The sequence below is a fragment of the Callorhinus ursinus genome, unplaced genomic scaffold, assembly GCF_003265705.2.
Source record: "Callorhinus ursinus isolate GAN/ISIS: 27379988/994484 unplaced genomic scaffold, GSC_fseal_2.0 scaffold14, whole genome shotgun sequence".
In the NCBI taxonomy this organism is placed as follows: domain Eukaryota; kingdom Metazoa; phylum Chordata; class Mammalia; order Carnivora; family Otariidae; genus Callorhinus; species Callorhinus ursinus.
The window spans coordinates 46,442,878-46,450,986 of NW_027397076.1; the positions used below are offsets into that span (position 1 = coordinate 46,442,878).

Sequence of the window (8,109 nt, forward strand, 5' to 3'; positions counted from 1 at the left end):
AACCCATTAGCACTCTAGATACTCTAGTGGGGCTAAAAAGCAAAAGGGCATAAGGACATCCCTGGGCCCACTGAGTCTGTTACCCTTGTGTGCACACAAGCTCTGATTCTAAGATACTGGTGAACACATGACACTGCAGAGCGGCAGAGGTAACAGGTATAGTATCTAGTATCTAGTATCTAGGGATACCAGGAGTGCTCTTTTTTTCCCTGAAGCTCCTTCAAAATTACTCTCAGAACCTGCTGCTTGTTCTTTTGAATGTCACAAAGGGTGCCAAATCTTTCTTTTGGGGTAGATTTGGTTTTGGGGAACAATATTCATTGGCTGTATTCTGCAAGGAACTCAGGTGGGGATGGGTGTCGTGCAGCACGGCAGCACGTACTTTGAAAGAACTTACTCCGTAAGGGAGATAAATATATACTAGAATAAGACGTAATCAATATGGTAAGTAGATCTACAAGCAATACTTGAGCAGAGGGAAGATAAAGGCACTGACTCTGATGGGTACCAGGAAAGACTTGTTTCGGAGACATGGTATTTGTTCTGGATTAGAGTTGGCATCCTGCCGCCTGCTTTTGTGAAAATGCTTTACTGGAACACAGCCATGCCTGTTTGCTTATGTATTGTCTGTAGCTACTTTTAGATTACAGCAGCAGAGTGGAGTAGTTCCACAGAACTATGACCCACAAAGCCTAAAATATTTGCTACTTGGCTCTGTTGAAAGTTTGCCAACCCATTCTAGACTTTTAAGGTCAGGAGAATGGGTGGGGGAAGCATGAAGGTTGGTTTCGATTCTTTACTTCAGTATTCTAATTTGAAGAATCAGAACATTTTTTTACATTGCTACCATAACAAATGCTTAAAATTAATCTATATTCACATTTGTCCAGTAGTCTCAAGAAAAGTAATTTCTTTATTTGAGAGAGAGAGCACACAAGCAGGGGGAGGGGCAGAGAGAGAAGGAGAAGCAGGCTCTCTGCTGAGTAGGGAGCCCGACATGGGGCTCGATCCCAGGACCCTGAGATCATGACCTGAGCCAAAGGCAGACCCTGAACCAACTGAGCCACCCAGGTGCCCAAGAAAAGTACTTTTAGAGTTAATTTTTGTCCAGTCCTGGATCCAGTCCAGGAAGCATGCATTACACTAGGTTATGTGTCTTAACTATCTTTTATACTTTTTTAAAAAAGATTTTATTTGAGAGAGAGAGAGCAAGAGAGCACACAAGTGGGGAGGAGAGGGAGAAGCAGGCTCCCCATCGAGCAGAGAGCCTGATATGGGACTCGATCCCAGGACCCTGGGATCATGACCTGAGCCAAAGGCAGACACTTAACCAATTGAGTCACCCAGGTGCCCTACTTTTATATTTTTTAAAAAAGATTTTATTTATTGAGAGAGAGTATGCGCAAGTTGGGGGGGAGGGGCAGAGGGAGGAGAATCCCAAGCAGACTCTGCGCTGAGCGTGGAGCCTGATGTGGGGCTCCATCTCAGGACCCTGAGATCATGACCTGAGCCGAAATCAATATTCCGATGCTTAACTGACTGAGCCACCCAGGCGCCCCATTTATACTCTTAATCTAGATTTCTGGAACAACTTTTTTTGTAACGGCGATCTGTTGAAGAGATTGGGCCAGTTGTCCTGGAGAGTGGTCTTTTGGATTTGATTGATTGCTTCTTCACAGTGCCCCTTAACTTCCTTTACCCCTATTTTTACTAAACAATTAGATCTAGAGTCTGAGAGATTCACGTTAAGCAGTTCTGGGGATAGAAGACATCACAGGAGAGATGTTCTTTATGTTGTGTAACATCAGGAGATAGGTCCAGTTGTCCCACCATTAGCCTGGTTTCTTCATTTATGCTTGGGATTGTTGAGAGGGTTTTTATTTTTATTTTTTATTTTTTTAAGATTTTATTTGAGAGAGAGAGAATGAGAGATAGAAAGCACGAGAGGGAAGAGGGTCAGAGGAAGAAGCAGACTCCCTGCTGAGCAGGGAGCCCAATGCGGGACTCGATCCCGGGACTCCGGGATCATGACCCGAGCCGAAGGCAGTCGCTTAACCAACTGAGCCACCCAGGCGCCTGAGAGGGTTTTTAAAAGCTGGCTGCGTGTCCTGGGAGAAGGGGACAGCCGGCAGTGTAGCTCAGCTCGGTTGCTGTCACACAAGAACGGGGGCCCCACATTGCCAAATCTTACTTTCCAAGAACCATCGGCCATCCTAGTGTTTATGCCAAGTATCACAAATTTTAGGTGTTGGCTCAATTAGAAAAAAACACTTGTGGCCCCCCAAAAATCTAGGGTTCATCAGTTTGCAACCTCTGCTTTAGGTTTAGATCATAGCATGAATAAAAACAAGTGGAGGTGAAGGATATGTGGAAGAAAGAAGAGACTAGTGTCATCTGGAGCATTTGAGTTTGTCGAAGGAAATAATGAAAGATAAGACTAGAAAATCATTTGGGGGCCAATTCTGGGAGGCTTTGACTACATGGCAGGGTATTTTGACTTTAATTTTACAGGTAAGTTTTTGACAAGAGGAGTAACTTCCAGCATGATTCTGGTGGCAGTATTAAATAAGCTTTGCTGTAATTCATGCAAGAGGTTTAGAGCTTGAAAGAGTAGGAAAGAGAACAAGAGACATCAGGGAAGAAAACTGACCAGCCTTAGTAACTGACTAGATTCACTCAGCCAACATTTATAGCTTACCTGTCCTGTGTCACATGTGGTGTTAGGCATTTAGCATACACAAATACTTAAGAAACAAGTCCTTAAAGGAATTTGTTTTTTAGTAGGTGACATGCACTTAAGTAAGGAATGGGAAATAGAGAATAATACATTGCTAATAAAGATTCAGTACAATGGGACAATGCGGAGGAAAGAGGTCAGTTACCTACTACCAATGGTGAGATGCTTCTCAGAAGAATCACTGAACTGAGTTCTGAACAGGTCCAGATACTGGCAGTGAGGAAAGGGGTTGAGTATTTACTGTTGAGTCAGGCATTATTGTAAGTATCAAACATTTCGACTTCCCAACAACTTTATTTTTTTTTAAGATTTTATTTATTTATTCATGAGAGACACAGAGAGAGAGAGCGAGAGAGAGGCAGAGGGAGAAGCAGGCTCCCAAGGAGCAGGGAGCCCGATGCGGGACTCGATCCCAGGACCCTGGGATCATGACCTGAGCCGAAGGCAGACGCTTAACCATCTGAGCCACCCAGGCGCCCCCAACAACTTTATTAAAAGGCGCTATTGCCATCTCCATTTTCTATGTGGGGAAATAGACAACAAAATTAACATGGGTAATGATTAGAACTGGGATTTGAACCCAGAAAGTCATTTCAGAGCCTGAGTTCCTAACCACTGCACCCAACAAGAGGCACATAACCAAAGATGAATCACAGATTAAGATTTCTTGTCTGTGAGAATGAAAGATAGGGTCATTACTAACCTGAAGAGGGAGGAGGAGAGGGTGAGCAGGTTTCAGGGGTGAAGTAATGAGCTCATGTGGGGGAACTTTGGGGTTAAAATGCTTCCACATAAAGGTAGTTAGCCAGCAAGTGGAAACGTGAATATGGAGCTTAAGAGCAAGAAGTTAGGGTTAAAGATGTGGCTTTGGGAGTTATCTGCCCAAAGGTGATCAAGAAATTCTAGAATGAATGCAAACACTAAAAGGATAGGAGGAAGGCTAAGAATGGGACTTTGGGGAATTCCAGAAGTAATGGGGAACAAAATCTGAAAAATAGATGAATGATAAAGTTGGCGAATGCCTCAGCTTTTTTTAAAGTAATTTTGAAGGAAAGATTTTTTTTTTTTGTATGATAGTAGGATTATGGTGTGTGTTTTGAGTTTACAGTTGACAAGTAATGAATCATTTAAATGTGGCTCATAAACTAGCCGTGAAGGAGTTCCCAGAAATGTTTTTGCGCAATGACCACATTCCTGAGATAAGTGTAGGTTGAGATAATTTCAGCTGAAGTCCTCTAATGATTACTGGATAAACCATGGAGATCCAGACCTCTTAATTTGGAACAAGTCAGCAACTTGGAAGGGGACAATAAGTTCTTGTGTGTCAGATGTCCCCACATTAGCTTTTTAGTCACATAAAAGCAATTTTGGTTAAGATCTAAGAATTTGTCGCTGAAAAGATCAGTATAGGGTGGCATTAGCTATTCGGTTATAAGGTGAAGGAGCTGCATGAGAGAAGGAATTAAGCTGTCACATGGACATACTCAGCCTGAATAGATTGGGGGTATCTTGCTGGAAAGAATTAAGGATTTTTAAAAATGGGTGATTTAGGCAGAGTATGTTGACCAGAGGAGCATGTGTGTGATCAGATGGGGTGTTGAAGTCCCTGGGCAGGGGAATATGATGAAAGCAGTGTTGCAGAGCTCTAAGTATGGTGAAACTGGGGCACCTGGAAGGCCATTGTAACAAATAAGATGATGTGGTGGAAGAAGCAATGATTGATGAATGTCAGGCATGGGAGAAAGAAAAATGCCAGATTAATTCTTAAGGTTGGAAACAATGGAATTGCAAGAATGGTATTAACAGAAATGGGAAAAGTCAAGAATGTCATTCTGGGAACAGAGAAGTTTTGTTTGCATTTTAGGTGATGTATAGATAGCTGGAGGTATAGGACCACAGTTTGGCTTGCAAGGAGGGAAAAGAATGAAGCTTTTGGCAGAATTCTACAGGAGAGAGAAAACAAACGAGATGAAGAAACAATATTCTAAGAGAAAAACGCAAGTACAGTGTCTCTCAAGTCCAGTAAGAAATCAATGGTTCCAAGCATAGCAAAGGTTTTACAACAGGGTATTAAGATAGTGTGAAGCTGGAGGCAGAGAGTATACATTTTATTCGAAAAAGAGAAGTATGGGCTCCTGGCTAGCTCGGTCAGTGGAGCGTGGGACTCTTGATCTTGGGGTTGTAAATTCGAGTCCCAAGTTGAGTGTAGAGATTACTTAATAAAATCTAAAGAAAAAAAATGGAAGTAGGGGCGCCTGGGGAGCTCAGTCGTTGAGCGTCTGACTTTGGCTGGGGTTATGATCCCAGAGTCCTGGGACAGAGCCCGAGTCGGGCTCCCTGCTCCGCGGGAAGCCTGCTTATCCCTCTCCCCCACTTGTGTTCCCTCTCTCGCTGTGTCTCTCTCTGTCAAATAAAATCTTAAAAAAAAAAAAATGGAAGTAGAAAACAATGTGATCATTTGGAATTGTCAAGTGGGGGTGTAGTTTAGTTCTGATTTAACGGATTGATCCAGTGGGATAGAATTTGAACATGTTATTTAAGGATGTGAATGGAAGTTTCCTTAGGAGGTTGAAATGAGTGGAATCACAAGCCTAGGTGGAGAAGGTAGCTTTAGGGCAGATGAGCAAAGTCAAATACCGAACCAGAAACTAAGGAATGCCTGGGGGTACCTGATCATATAACCCAAGGAAATGTATAAGGATAGAGGATTTGTTGAGATGGAAGAGGAAAGGTGAAGGAATTGGGGAGTTCAGGTGGGCTGTGGGGATGGTAGAAATTCGAAATTATCTATTGTACATTAAAGTTTGAAGCCTTGGCCTCTCATCTATGACAGTTACAAGGGAAGCATTCTGAGAGCCAAAGGTAGGACCTCCGAGTCCCGAACAACCTCTTGCTAGCTTTTCCGTCCAGGTCCTCCATTTTGTAAGCTACGGTGCCTTCTTCCCTTCGCAACAGTTGTTGGTTGCCCTCTGCTGGTCAATTTTGGTCTTGCCTCGCCAGTCACATATCTGAGAGCATGCGCAAAATGGCACTTGGCAGGAAGCTGAGTATTGAGCCTTGTTAGAGTCTGTTCATTCAGTACATACTTGATCACATCTGTGTTTAAAGGCCTAGTAAAGGAAATACATACAAAAACAAAATACGCAGTCCTAACTCTTAATAAGCCAGTAGTCCAGAGTGAGTGAAGATTAAAACATATACAAAACTACCGTAAAAAAAAATCCATGTACTCAACAAAGATTTTTTTTTTTTAATTGAGTGGCTTATATGTGTTAAGAGTTGATGTTCTACTGGGGAAGAAAGACTTCACAAAACATGATTAGGGTATGGTGGGTGGCAAGGGGTTAGAGATGACTTCCCAGGAGAACCGACACTGATGTGGAGGCTGAATAGAAGGTGAGGATGGGAATAGCATGAACACAGACAAATACTATACCAAAGAATGCCAGTGATTGGAAAGTAGTGAATAGGAAAGAACGGTGAGTGAAAAGGGACCAGGTCATGAAACACGGAAAGCAGCCATGGGAGGGCTTAAGTTCTCCAGCTACAACAGGATGCTTTAGTGCAGCTTCACATATATTAACTCATGTGGTCCTCCCAGCCTACTTTCCTATCACTCCAGCACGTGGCCGGCCTAGCCTGCACTCACCCCGAGAAACGTGAACAGATTTAAGATCTATTTAGGAAGCAGAATAAATATAACTTTTATTTTAATTCATTCTTGCAGAGGGGTGTCAAAGGAGATGTCTTGCATGCAACCAAGTCGATGGTGGTGGTAAAATGACGGGTTCCACCTGGAGTAATCAAGAGCCTCCAAGAGGAAGGATAAAAGGATGTGCAGGATGGGAGTTATAAATGATGGGGGTGCCGGGGTGGGAAGGAGACACTCTTGAGGATGATCTCAGAAGAGCACGAGAAAGGGTACGAAGGCAGGAAACTGCAAAATAGAATTGTGTAGAAAGCTCTGTGAATTAGTCTTGAACTCCCTGCCTCCAGGAAGGAGATCCTTCTTGGAGAAGATGATGCTGTGCAAGAAATGAAATACAAAAAGAACACCTTCAACAAGTATCCTACATATTCCCCATGATCAGAAATTGGGGGATAGGAAGAACCAGATAAGGTGAGTACAGGAGGGTTAGAGGTTACAGAATTAATTCCCGAGCTTGATTAATACACGGAGAATTTAGAACAGTACTTGGCACATAAGGAGCATTCAGTAAAAAGTATTATCTCCCCACACTCAAGCTCCAGCTAGATCTGTAGTGTTTACGTTTCAACAGGCGACTTCCTCCTAGCCCAGTGATATCCTAGATGCGCCTCCTCAAAGAAATCCAGATGAGAGAAATGCCTTTTCCTGGGTCTCAATTATAATCACACTTCCAGTCATGAAATCCAGAGGTGCCCTCTTTTCCTGGAAACTCTAATTTTGACTATTATGGCACAAAAGGCATTCAAATTTCCCAAAACCTAACTCTTCTTCAAATCCTTTGCCATTCATTCCCTTCCCCAAGAATGAAACGTGTGCCAAAGCTCTAAGAAACCTAAGTTACAGAATTCGGAAAGTGCCTTGTACCCTAGCAGCCAATACAGCTGTGCACGATTAAGCTTCCCATGATCATCTCCATCCCTCCCAATCCAGAGGTGAGACCTCTCGGCTTCTATTTCTGAGAAAGGGAAGTGCACGAAAGACACGTGCGCGGGGGGTCGCCTTTACGTACCCTGAAGGAGGGGGGAAAAAAGCAGCCGTCACGAACAGGATTCGAACCTGTGCGGGGAAACCCCATTGGATTTCGAGTCCAACGCCTTAACCACTCGGCCACCGTGACTTCCAAAACCACGTTTCGCCACGCGCTTACAGAAGGGGTCCGCATTGCGACCACAGAGGGAGTGTAGCGATGGGAAGCCGGCCCCGACCCCATACACACACACCCTGTGACCCCCGCCCTCCGCCCCTTACCTCGCCTCTACGCCACTCAAAGGAACAGGCGGGTGGGCCGGGTGACCCAGGGAGGGAGCAGGGAGTGTCCTCCCGCCCAGACACGATTGGGGTCTCAAAGAGCGCAAAGCTATTTAGAAGGCGATGGCGGGGCCTGCAGAGCAATCAGTTGGAGGGAAGGGGCTGGGCCCCAGGGTGGCGGCTGAGGACTCCTCGGGTTAAGGAGTGAGAGGGGGTGCTGACGCAAGGTGTTAGGAGTGAGGGAGACTCAGGAAGAATTGAAACGGGGAAGCCCTGGGGATGGATGAAAGAAAGCAACTTCCTGGGGAAAGGGGTCTGGGGTTCCTTGAGATTAAGGGCTCCGTGGGGTTGGGAATGTGCAAGGTAAGGACCACTCGGAGCTATGCGCTGGGGGTTCTTCCAGATACCGACGTCC

General features: G+C 44.5%; 1 non-coding gene across 1 annotated transcript; it reads right to left on the reverse strand.

Annotated features, from left to right (window-relative positions):
• Positions 1 to 7,481: 7,481 nt before the first annotated feature.
• On the reverse strand, positions 7,482 to 7,563 carry TRNAS-CGA (transfer RNA serine (anticodon CGA)). Its single transcript has one exon. It is a non-coding gene; the product is annotated as a tRNA-Ser (tRNA).
• Positions 7,564 to 8,109: the final 546 nt, after the last annotated feature.